This window comes from Eufriesea mexicana, unplaced genomic scaffold (genome assembly GCF_001483705.2).
Source record: "Eufriesea mexicana isolate 0111107269 unplaced genomic scaffold, ASM148370v2 scaffold1523, whole genome shotgun sequence".
In the NCBI taxonomy this organism is placed as follows: Eukaryota; Metazoa; Arthropoda; class Insecta; order Hymenoptera; family Apidae; genus Eufriesea; species Eufriesea mexicana.
The window spans coordinates 644,381-655,088 of NW_016909723.1; positions in this window are offsets into that span (position 1 = coordinate 644,381).

Sequence of the window (10,708 nt, forward strand, 5' to 3'; positions counted from 1 at the left end):
TATGTAACTTTCCTAATCGAGCCTTTTCATACGTTCTTTTTCTTCGTGCGTAGGATAAGCGTATTTAATTCAGGCTAACCTCGGCCCCCACCTCGGTCCGTATTGTATTTCCCGAGAACACGGGGGTGACTCGCGATAATATAAAGCTCGTCGTCTCTACCGTCGTGGTGCTCTCGCGCACAAAGAGCTCTGGATTTACGTGGCAGCCTTGATTTACCTGATGGTCAGGAATAGAGGTACCGAGCCAATCGCGTCGTGCTCTTATCGGAAAAGCAAATTGCTACTGGTCGGTTCAACGCGCTATAGCATACCTAATTATGGAACGTAATTACCGCCGGGTAAATCAATTAGCATCTAGATCGACAGATACCGCCCCTATTCTTGACATATTTACGCGGCAAGTGCCGAGCTTTTTTCCTCCTCGATTCGTTAATGAACCACCCGGATAAAGCGAGAGGAGGATCGTGCCTCCTCGAACGCCCAATTATTTCTAACCTATATTTACTCGATAATCTAACCAGTTCGCGCGATCCTCGGCAGGATTTTTGCTCGTTTCGAACGTCAAAGTCACGGTCGGTCTCGTCGCTAACGATCGTCTCCTTTTTCGCGTTCGATCCCGATGCGAGATTAATTTTGCAACATTGACGCGAGTGATCGTGGCGCGATTGTTACGCGGTAAATCCCAGGCACCGGAGAAATACTCCCATGGTGCGCGACCGACCAACCGTCACCTGTCGGTTGTCTCTGACCAACGTTTGTCAGGCCGTTGTCAACGGGATACATAGAGAACGGGGACATGAACCGTGGTGGTGCTTTCGAGACTTTGACGGACGCGAGTGAATTGCGCGTATCGTTCTCGTTATTCCAAGACTACGTCGTCGTCGTCGTCGTCGTCGTCGTCGTCCTCGATATTAATATCGCGAACGAAACGTACAAGCGACGGCATGCGACTGTCGTTCGCGGAGCTGGTAATGCGACGAACAATTATAGCGGTGGCAACGGAACTGGGTCTCGAAGAAAATTTGCTTCCGACGTCGCGTTAATTAACGACTCGGCGAATACAGATAAGGCAAAGAACGAACGAGTTTTCACGACCGAGTTATTTTTCCGTGCATCCTGCTAGAGAGATCGTTATCGTTCGACGCGAATGTCGGTGTAACGTTTAATTGCCTCTGTCTCTGGAAACGCGAACCGACGATAACGATTCTCGGTAAGTTTCGACCAGTTCCGTATCGGGCATGCGGTACGAAAGTTTAACGAAAACCACTTTTACGCGTGGCACGATGGCTTTTTGCTATTCTCGGCTGCACCGGACAGCGAAAGAATAGGACGCGAATAGGACGCGACGAAAAGCATCGAGTGGTGCAGTCACTGATACAACGTTACGGCCGGAAATGTCATTTCCCGCGGAAAAACGTCTTTTCCGTAGTTAATGGGTGCCGCGACCATGGCGACGCGGTATGATCTTGATGGCCGTCCGAGAAACGAGAGAAACGGTCGCCGGGGAAAAAGAGGCCGAAACTGAAAACGGTAAAAAGCGTGGAAAGCGTAAAAAGCGTTCCCTTGAAAAATCGTTTCGTCGCTAAACGGAGAATCGGGTTGCCGAGTAGATCGGGACGGTGATTCGGGTGGTCGGGATAACCGGGCCAGAAGAGAGGAAAAGTATCGATCAAGAAACGAGCGCCCAAAGGGGAACGGGGAAGAAGGAAGGCAGAGGAGGGCGAGGATATAGCGTCCTTATTAATTACCGGCACAAGGGACGCGTACCGGCAACGCGGGCTAGACCCTAAGGGTTCGATTAAATTGCCGTCTCTCGCGAACAACCTTTGCGACGAGCTCGACCCTGTCGAAAATTCCTTTTATCCGCGTACACTGTTAAATTCGAGCAACCCCGTTGCAGATGTACGCATCGCCGTGTACAACGTCGAAGTACGGACGGACAGTAAAAATTGGCTTGTACGTTCGACTCGTTTGTCGCGGCGATACCGATAAAACCGACCGAGGCTCTTTAGTCCTTTCGTTGTTGTATCTTCGGGCATGAATATTATTTTTGCATTTTGCGCGTATGATAGCTAACCAAAGACAAACGAAGGCGACCGAAAGAAAATGGAATTTTTCCAAACGAATTCGTCGATTCACCCGCGACGAACCCGCGTTTTGCCGAACCTTTACCGTACGAGAAGAAGCATCGTCGACACTGGACACGGTGCAGGCGTGGAGATAAACTGGTCGAAAATTCGACGCGAGAACTATTAACTCTTGTTAATCCTTGGTAGAATTACGCCGGTTCGGAATTCAAAAGTTGTTCGCGTTACGTACAGGGAGCGTCGAAGCTGCTCGATATTTCCAAGTATAATTTATTGCCTTCCGGCAAAACTACCGCTGGCCTCGTTTCCTGTCGCGTTCACGATAAGGGACAAAAATTATTCAAATCCCAAACGGATTTTGTTCCAGCCCCATGGCCGTCAAGAGGCTGTTTCACCCCGTCGTAATTTCATACGCGATGTTCGTTTGTCCGCCTACGATATTTATCAATCGCGATAACGCTCGTTTCCGCGTCGATCCGCCTCTTTTTAACGGCTGCCTACCGAACACCGACGTCGCCTACCTCGTGATTTATCTCGTTTCCGTTCTACCGAGATGAATAATTTCGTCAGGTCTGCGGCGTTTCGCATACGGAAACTTGGCATCGCGTGGGATCTTGTCCGAGTAACCGACGCGACGAGCACGGAGAGCAAACTTCTCTCGCGTAAACTTCTCGATCGATGAAAAAGTAATCGCTGACCCTGAACGTAGCTTCGTTAATCTCGATTTCGTAGTCACTTCCTTTTAATTACCGCTTCATTTTCATCGCGTTTTTAATTATAACTTTGGTCCTGCACGGCAACTCGAGTTATAGCGAGTTAAAACTTTTCATACCGTTTTTTCATAATTTCATTTGTTCGTTATTTCCTCCTTAACGAGTTCGCTTATTGTTGAAACACGTTAATGACTTTAAGGCGATGTTTTGCGAGGATAATTAGTTTGGAGTGCGTTGTGTTTTTCGAAAAAAAAAAAAAAAAAAAAAAAAAAAAAAAAAAAAAGAGGTGATTACGATTACGTGGAAAATCGTACTTTTTTCGGTGACCACCGCAGTGGTCACCGTGGAAAAAGCAAAACGCGGACCGCGATGCGGGACAATCCTGTGCGGTATACGCGCGGTTAATAGATAGAATACTATCCACGAGCTCCATTCGCATCCGCCTTGGCATAAACTCTTTGATCGCCGGTCAATCGAGAGTCGAATCGTTTCGAGTTAGTCAACGAAATACCACGATAATAACGGGAAATGGGAGCCGATAAACCGTATCGTCGCGTCGTTCGTTCCGAAAGGCCACGTTCGATCGAACGTGGTGAAATGTCGAGAGGTGAAAATTATACGCTAGTCGCGGTGTCTCGGCGTGGATCTTGGAGTGATCGTCGAGTCGTCGCGACCTACGAAGAGTTGGAAGGAACGCGTCCTCGGAGGAGAATATTCCAAACAATTTCGCGTCGTTTGGCGACACTTTTAACCGGAAGATTTTTTTTCTCGCTGTAGGCAAAGGATTTTGCGCTTTCATAAGGTAACTCGGTAACTCGTCGTACACTCGACCTTTTCTCGCGCTCTTCCAAGCGCTATGTAGCCTCGAGGAGTTTACCGGTAACTAACGAACGGCCTTTGCGTCGCTGGACGTGGACGCGGAGCGACAACCGACTTCCTTTTTACGTCCGGCTGGTATGCGTCTTGGTCGTCGATAACGCCGCGTTGGTCGAGCAAAGACAAAATACGCTCTTACCGCTGTCGGCCAGAGCTATTATTTCACGACCGGATGAAATTAGAGACGGTGTTTGCGTCTGCTCGAATTCCAAGGTACGCCCTCCCACGCGATTCCGTGCTTGCATTTTGCGAACCCGCGTGTTTGCACGGCGTACAAACACCACTGCTCGATGTTTATTCGCGCGGCATTGCGAAACACGTGCGGGCATGCAACGATTTACGCAAACACGCGTCTTCTAAAATCCATTCGAGTTGCACCGTTATTCCAGAACGCTGGCCCTTCGTTTACCGCGTCCCTCCGCGATTCTGGTTGCAAGTTTAAAAGTCAAAGATCCTCGCGAAAGATCCTGGTGGACCCGGGACTCGAGCGAGCACGGAATGTACACGCTCGAACGAGGAACACGGGTAAATTTGCAGTCGAGTACGTTCGCCGTTTTCGAAAACTCCAGCGAGCCACGAGAGAATTCTCGGATCTCGATTTTTTCGTCTACTCGGTCATGCGATTCGATCCGCGACAGCTTTACAACGAATAAAGTCATCGCGGTATTCGTTCGATCCGACCGCTCCTATTATTCCCGCTGTAATCGCAAAGAGACTCGTTTCGCGAGTGGATTAATATTCGATAAGGCTATGCCTTCTAATGGAGAAAAATGGAACGAGAAAGTTCGAGTCGGTCGCGTCTATACAGGTGCGGAATTTGTAGCGTGCGGAAAATAAAATCGAAAATATCGGAAAAGCATTTGGTAGCGCGTTCGGCGAAGCAAGATGAAGCGCGCGACGATGTTTGAAAATAGACGGCGAACAAAATTTCGATCGATCGATGGATCAACGGAACGACGGAGAAAGAGCTACGAATTTCGACGGTTATCGAGTCGATACGTTTTCGATTGCTCTTAATTCGCGCCGTGGTATACGTCATTCTCGCGAATTTTCCTCCTCTCGAGATAGATCTCGCGAGACGAGCTTGTAGGCTATACCGATGGTCGAGTTTATCGTATACGTGTTAAACGACCAACTTCTGCGTACTCCAAGGTACCTCGCCTAGGGAAGGCTAACGTTAGATGGCGGATTACGTGATTACAAGCTAAGAGCTGGCTTAAAATCGACCGCTATCGACGTCTATGGAAACAAGGTCGGCGGAACTCGGGCCTTTGAAGTCTCTTTCGACTAGTAACTTCTCTTCGTTGGAAGAAATTATTCGTTTCCGTGGCAAATGAACCAAATACGGACGAGTTTAACCGCGAGTAAACGACTTCGTTAAGAAAAACTTGGATTCCGAAGGACGAGGCCGAAAAACGGCAGCTCGCGGAAGAACGAACGGGAGCGCGATCGACGTCGCTTTCTTTAGGACGTCGCCTTCGAATATTTGGAAGGTTTTCCTCGAAAGAGCGTCCCTGCACCGATTCCGCGTCCAAAGCGTCTCGTGCGCTTCGGTAACGTTTATTTTACGAAAAGGTTTCATCGATCATCGACACCACGCCGAGTTCGCGGTACCGTAAGAGGTTGGCGTGTTTCAAAGAGCAACCAGACACGGTGTTACGAGTTTCATCGAAACTTTGCGTGTCCGTGTCGGACACCGAAACACTGCCCTCGTTCCTCTGTACGCGTATTATTTTACGACGCGACGATGCAACGAAACATTCGTCGAAACGATAAGGGACGTAAACCCGGGTCATCCTTAACGTTTCGTGTTTCGCCGCGCTTCTTGTCTCTTGTCGCTTGTCACGATTAGTTTCCCATCGGCGTTAACGCGTCGAGTGTAAAGTTACAGAGTACCGACACCGTTATCGCATTAACTCGTATGGGAAAATTCTACGAGTGCAATTGCAAATCGTTGGTCGATGTTATTCCGACACGGGTGCACGAACGGTCGCGTGACGAGTAATGATTTTTACATTATATCCGCGATTCTCTCGCGGACAGAGAACCGCGTAACGTAATCGCGATGGGTATCGCTCGCTAACGAATTAATACGCGTAAGCGAGATGGTCGAGCGATGCGCGGTTGACGGACGATATTTTCGGCGAAAGAAAATAAAATTTCGTTTGACGCGAACGGATTTACGACTGGAAAGTTCATCCGGGCAAGATTAATCGCGGTGGGGTTGGCAAGGCAAGCGAAGTTCCCCTCTAAATGAATCGCGTGCTCGACACCTTTTAATTCCAGTCGGCAGCCGGTATGGAACCGGTGACGTTCTCGTTCCGCTAATTTTCCGCGAGACGTTGCTACCAGCGCCGAGTCATTCCCGACTCCGGTCCTTAATCCTGATAAACGGAAAAATGACCCACCGTGTCTCGAGCGGGCTCGTTTTTCCGACTGCCGCAGACCCGTTAATAAATTTGTGTTTACGATGTCTGCGTAGTCGCGTGGGGCTCGGATATTTTTGTCCCTGGCTATCTCGCCGTTATATACCCCTTGGCCAACCCACCGAAACGCATAAATATTCCGGTGCCGGGCTTTCGGCCTCGGTATTAACCAATCTCCGCGTTTCACGCAATCTCGAGTCACGTGTTTTCCACGAATTAGGATTGCCTAATCGCGTATCCAAATAAAACGTATCGCCAAACTTTCAAGCAACCAGCCCCTGTACGCGAGACTAATATTACTCGTACAGTTTCTCCGCCGACAATTTGTCCTCTACCCCCGTGCCGAACAGACGTAGAAGCAAAGATTTCCGCGGTCGACGGTTTCCGTTCTTTTTCCCCGACGCGATGGTGGATCATCGAAACGAGGCTGACGCGGGGATATAAAACGCGTACGCGACTCGCGAGAGTTCGATCGAGGAACGATCACCTTTGTTCCGCTTCGATACAAAGGCACGGATACGATGAGGAATCGTTCCCATCGGATGACGTGTCGCGGAAGATCGATCAAAGCTAAGTAAGATGATATTTTTCGTCGATGGCTACTGAATACGAAAACGACGTGGAAGTAGTCGCTGGTCCATCGAAAGTGTCTTCGTTATACGCATCCAGCGCGTTTACTTTATCGTAGGCTATCCTCCCTTTTCTCTCTCCTCTCTGAAACTTTACTCGTTCGCGTGAGACGCGCGAAAAATGTATTGACGAAGCGAGTCGCGAGTCTGGGAGCAAATTTGTGGCACGTTGAATTCCCTTGGGCGAAACACGATTACGCGTTGAATCGATTTTACGACGCTCCCCTAAAGAGAAGGATAAATACGATTAAGGGAGTACGGAATGGCGATGCGGATTTCGACGTACACGTACGCGGACAAGTTGAACGGAGACGATTCACCGCGCAATGCACGGACCGATCGGGCAACTGTGCGTCTACCGCGAGACTGCCACGCTGCCATTGTAATCCGAAGTCCTAGCGAGGGTGGAGACGGCAGCGAGGGCTAGACGTCTCGTATTAACCCTCCGACAATGCGAGGGATACGAATGGTTAGCGTAATTTGCTAGTGTCGAAATTCGTGGGTGCACCAGGGTCTCCAGACGTTTCACCCTCCGTTTCAGCTCTGTCGAGAGCTGCCGCTACTCCTACGGACGCAACCATGCGGTTTCCCTTTCGATTTTCGCCTTCCGACGTCTCGTTTCTTCCAACGCCACTCATTTTACCTCGGCTACGTACGAATCTTTTGCATCGCGTACAAAGAGACGAAAAAAGAGAGCGAGCAAATGTCGTTGCACATTTTAACGAATATGAATTATAATTTTAATGATCGCGATGATGAATAAAAGAAGAAACAGAAGCGGACTAAGGTTGGAGAGAGAGAGAGAGGAGAGTAGAAACGAGACAAGATTAAAACTCGGTTTTAATAGCTAATAACGCGACGGTCGGTGGTTCTTTGAGGACGATAGTCACAGCCATTCTAATTCGAAATCCTTCGACGCAAATTCCGGGCTTCGTATTAACTGTCAAGCCTTAGGGCTGAGTAGTTGCAGCAATTTCGTACTGGAGGAATTTGCGGCCGCTTTTGCCGCGAGATACTCGCGTAGAATAGCCGCTAAGTTTTCGTGGAATTTGAATTATCCGCCTGTCTTCCTGGCTATATAGGGATGCGAACTTTTCGATTCGATAATTATACGACATCGGAGCCACTCCTCTCCATCGCACAGCGACTTTGCCCGCTTTGCGAGTGCAAATTTTCCGCTCGGTACTTTTCGTTTCATCTTTTCCAACGTTCAGGAACACGTAGAATTTCGGTAGGACGCGTTCGCGAGCTTCGTTGAATATCACGATTCGAGCGGTTAAGGCGAAAGCGGCAGCATACAAACGTTAACCGGACAAAGTTGCCGTAAACGCTAATTACGTCGAGATCCAAATGTAAGTGGCGTGTAACGTCGTCCGCGTAATTCTATTTAGTCGCGAGTCCGGGAGCATTCGTCGAAACGATCGCGTCCACGGGAAAATCGTTTAAAAGTCAGCAGCGGAAAAACTTCTTCCTCTCGTTGTACTAACTTGGAAGATTAAAGTTTCACCGACGAAGGACGAAATCGAATTAATCGGTGGACGCGAATGTCGAACGCGTGGTGGATATTATCGACACGGGCTGTGATTCGCAAAGGACAACAACCGACGCGACTGCCGTTAGTACGCGAGTACTTGTACGAGTACGTTCGGTGGTCGAAAGCGGAAGCGTCGCGAGTCGAGTCGCATCGTTATTTCGATTCGAAGATACGGAAGTCGTCTCGACTGGCGAGTACTTGGAATTTCACCGGTATTCGCGTGTTCTCTCTCAAGAGAGAGAGAGAGAGAGAGAGAGAGAGGGACGGAGAAACAAAGGGTTGATAGAGCGGAATTCGTAGAGGCCGATAACGGGTGCTAGAGGAAGACGTTTGGTTTACGTTCGTAACGCACGAGTGTAGGGAGAGAAAGATGTTTTCTTTTTTTTCCCCTGTCGTTTCGTTGCCCTCTACCGTTGTTTTCTCCCCCTTGAACTCTCGAGAAGAAACAACACCGAACGGCAACAAAGTTCCACGGCGTTTATCCTCGGGGCTGGCTAAAGTTCAGCTGGATGCGATATAACTGGAGGCTGGATCAGGAACGCGTATCGGGCCTTTTCTTCCCTTATTCATCCGAGTATAGTAGCTGCTCCAGAAGCTTTTGGATTTGGCAAACGAGCGCGTTTACTCTCGTTAAGGTGAGTGCCGTGGGGTGATTTATCCTCTTTACTTTGCCACGACATCGACCGAATCTCTCCCGTCGGTGGGAGAGACCGAGGACCGACCGACAAGAAACCGAGTAAAACGAATCGTTTGCCGTACAAGATCCTCTTATCTTTAGCAGCAACGAGAGCAGAGATGGAAAAATTCTCCCATCGGCTCGGTGGTTGGCATAAAAATTCGCGCCGGATCGATCGAATCGATTATGACGCAACTTTTCGTAATCGCGCGGAGCGGCCTCTATTGCTATGCCCGGGTTAACGAGTCGGAAGCGATCGGAGGAGATCCGAGGCGTCTGGGAAATGCGCGTTGCAACCTCTTCGAGGAAGATTTATTTCAGCAGCTCGGCACGCGATTCTCATTGTCGCGATAATAACGACACAACGGGCCGGATCTTGGCGAGGACAAAGCTTCGGAGACAGCAACCATTAAATACACCGGCCACCGGGCAACCGGCTAAAGAGTAGAAGTACAATAGACAGGCGACAATTTTATGTAAAGAGTGGTTTAACGAATGGCATTGTTATCATTTCGAGATGAAAAATTATGGAAGCTCTCAAAGCGAATAGAGGTTGAGGGTGAGAAGAAATGGTGGGGCAGAAATGAAAGGCGCGAGAAGAAGCGGGCACCTGCTGCGAGTAAATCAATAGCTCCTTCGCAAAGAACGAAGGAAAAGATGTCTGAATAAGTACTCGTGGTTTCTTTGTCCGCTCGATTATTCGTCTGGCGTCGATTCAATGGAATGCGACTTTAATAAACCGATCTTCAAGATCCTCGAATTAATACTTCTCGCCTCGTATTAATCTTTAGGTCGACCTCTCACCGTCGAGTTTGCCTTTTCGTTTCGCATACCCGTGCGCCGGTAAATTCGCCACGCTTCGATACGAGTGAAGCCGTAAAAACTTTTCCTCCTTGCTTCCCTTCCCTTCTATTTCCTTTTATTTCCTTCTAGCGAAAGATAACCGTGATATTAACAAATTTATATTTTTCCCGTGTCAAACGAAGAGTGGAGGAGAGTACGTGTATTAGCAGAACGCGTTTCGAGTTGAACACGCGCGTTTCAGAAGCGTTCATAAATCGTTCCTACCATGGAATATTTACCTACAGGTGCGGTAACTTTCGCGAAATTACGTGCCTTGTTTAGCTTCGAATAAAAGCGAGTGCGATACGGTGAGAGTATATTCGTATGTCGTAATTTCTTCATTCGTTTACCGTTTTAACCACCGTTACAACTTTCTGCGCACGACGAATAAAGCAGACACGAATAAATAACTCTTTGTACGCGTTTCTCTAAAATATTTATCCGAAATACGCGTTTTTATTGCACTGTTGACGCGATGCCAACAGTCATCGAGCGAAACTTTGATCGCGTTCCATAAACGTCGATAGGCAACGTTTTCGTACGACGAATTAATTTATGCCGTGTGTCGCGTGTCTCCCTCTGGAGACGCTTATACACCGTTTACGCGAATCGGAGATGTCTCCTATCGCGAGTTTGCGTTCGATGATGCATTCCGCGCAAATTGTTCGTCGTTCCTAGTAACTCGATTACGATACACGTTCCTTTGCGAGCTATTCTATATTTATATAGTCGTTGATCTCTTACTTACCGTTCAAGTTCCAATGCCGCGTGCCACAGTGGAAAACAACGTCGGACCCATGGGGAGACACGTTCAACACGACGAGCCACTACGTCCACACGCGGCGAAGAATAACACGCAACTGAAACAGAACGACAAGCGAAAATGAATCACGAACTTGACCGGCGATGTTTACGTTGCGTATC